Raw genomic sequence first — 3,017 nt, 5'->3', positions numbered from 1 at the left:
CTATCCTATCCTCTATCCTATCCCATCCTCTATCCTATCCTATCCTCTATCCTATCCTATCCTCTATCCTATCCTATCCTCTATCCTATCCTATCCTCTATCCTATCCTATCCTCTATCCTATCCTATCCTCTATCGTATCCTATCCTCTATCCTATTAAATCCTATATCGTATCCTCTATCCTATCCTATCCTCTATCCTATCCTATCCTCTATCCTATCCTATCCTCTATCCTATCCTATCCTCTATCCTATCCTATCCTCTATCCTATCCTATCCTCTATCGTATCCTATCCTCTATCCTATTAAATCCTATATCGTATCCTCTATCCTATCCTATCCTCTATCGTATCCTATCCTCTATCCTATCCTATCCTCTATCCTATCCTATCCTGTATCCTATCCTCTAGCCTATCCTATCCTCTATCCTATCCTATCCTCTATCCTATCCTATCCTCTATCCTATCCTATCCTCTATCCTATCCTCTATCCTATCCTATCCTCTATCCTATCCTATCCTCTATCCTATCCTATCCTCTATCCTATCCTATCCTCTATCCTATCCTATCCTCTATCCTATCCTATCCTCTATCCTATCCTATCCTCTATCCTATCCCATCCTCTATCCTATCCTATCCTCTATCCTATCCTATCCTCTATCCTATCCTATCCTCTATCCTATCCTATCCTCTATCCTATCCTATCCTCTATCCTATCCTATCCTCTATCCTATCCCATCCTCTATCCTATCCTATCCTCTATCCTATCCTATCCTCTATCCTATCCTATCCTCTATCCCATCCTATTCTCTATCCTATCCTATCCTCTATCCTATCCTATCCTCTATCATATCCTATCCTCTATCCTATCCTATCCTCTATCATATCCCATCCTCTATCCTATCCTATCCTCTATCCTATCCTATCCTCTATCCTATCCTTTCCTCTATCCTATCCTATCCTCTATCCTATCCTATCCTCTATCCTATCGTATCCTCTATCGTATCCTATCCTCTATCCTATTAAATCCTATATCGTATCCTCTATCCTATCCTATCCTCAATCCTATCCTATCCTCTATCCTATCCTATCCTCTATCCTATCCTATCCTCTATCCTATCCTATCCTCTATCCTATCCTATCCTCTATCCTATCCTAACCTCTATCCTATCCTATCCTCTATCCTATTCTATCCTCTATCCTATCCAATCCTATATCCTATTCTCTATCCTATCCAATCCCCTATCCTATCCTATCCGCTATCCTATCCAATCCTATATCCTATCCTCTATCCTATCCTCTATCCTATCCTATCCTTTATCGTATCCTATCCTCTATCCTATTAAATCCTATATCGTATCCTCTATCCTATCCTATCCTCTATCGTAACCTATCCTCTATCCTATCCTATCCTCTATCCTATATTATCCTCTATCCTATCCCATCCTCTATCCTATCCTATCCTCTATCCTATCCTATCCTCTATCGTATCCTATTCTCTATCCTATCCTATCCTCTATCCTATCCTATCCTCTATCGTATCCTATCCTCTATCGTATCCACTATCATATCCTATCCTCTATCCTATCCTATCCTCTATCCTATCCTTATCCTCTATCGTATCCTATCCTCTATCCTATCCAATCCTCTATCCTATCCTATCCTCTATCGTATCCTCTATCATATCCTATCCTCTATCCTATCCTATCCTCTATCCTATCCTTATCCTCTATCGTATCCTATCCTCTATCCTATCCAATCCTCTATCCTATCCTATCCGCTATCCTATCCAATCCTATATCCTATTCTCTATCCTATCCTATCCTCTATCCTATCCTATCCTTTATCGTATCCTATCCTCTATCCTATTAAATCCTATATCGGATCCTCTATCCTATCCTATCCTCTATCGTATCCTATCCTCTATCCTATCCTATCCTCTATCCTATCCTATCCTCTATCCTATATTATCCTCTATCCTATCCTATTCTCTATCCTATCCTATCCTCTATCCTATCCTATCCTCTATCCTATCCTATCTTCTATCCTATCCTATTCTCTATCCTATCCTATCCTCTATCCTATCCTATCCTCTATCCTATCCTATCCTCTATCCTATCCTATCCTCTATCCTATCCTATCCTCTATCCTATCCTATCCTCTATCATGTCCTATCCTCTATCCTATCCTATCCTCTATCCTATCCTTATCCTCTATCGTATCCTATCCTCTATCCTATCCTATCCTCTATCCTCTCCTATCCTATCCTATCCTATCCTATCCTCTATCCTATCCTATCCTCTATCCTATCCTATCCTCTATCCTATCCTATCCTCTATCCTATCCTATCCTCTATCCTATCATATTATCTATCCTATCCTATCCTCTATCCTATCCTATCCTCTATCGTATCCTATCCTCTATCCTATTAAATCCTATATCGTATCCTCTATCCTATTCTATCCTCTATCGTATCCTATCCTCTATCCTATCCTATCCTCTATCCTATCCTATCCTCTATCCTATCCTATTCTCCATCCTATCCTATCCTCTATCCTATCCTATCCTCTATCCTATCCTATCCTCTATCCTATCCTATCCTCTATCCTATCCTATCCTCTATCCTATCCTATCCTCTATCCTATCCTATCCTCTATCATATCCTATCCTCTATCCTATCCTATCCTCTATCCTATCCTTATCCTCTATCATATCCTATCCTCTATCCTGTCCTATCCTCTATCCTATCCTATCCTATCCTATCCTCTATCCTATCCTATCCTCTATCCTATCCTATCCTCTATCCTATCCCATCCTCTATCCTATCCTATCCTCTATCCTATCCTATCCTCTATCCTATCCTGTCCTCTATCCTATCCTATCCTCTATCCTATCCTATCCTCTATCCTATCCTATCCTCTATCCTATCCTATCCTCTATCCTATCCTATCCTCTATCATATCCTATCCTCTATCCTATCCTATCCTCTATCCTATCCTTATCCTCTATCGTATCCTAT

Source organism: Halictus rubicundus, unplaced genomic scaffold (assembly GCF_050948215.1).
Source record: "Halictus rubicundus isolate RS-2024b unplaced genomic scaffold, iyHalRubi1_principal scaffold0180, whole genome shotgun sequence".
NCBI classification, from domain to species: Eukaryota; Metazoa; Arthropoda; class Insecta; order Hymenoptera; family Halictidae; genus Halictus; species Halictus rubicundus.
Note: the sequence above shows the minus strand (reverse complement) of the source record.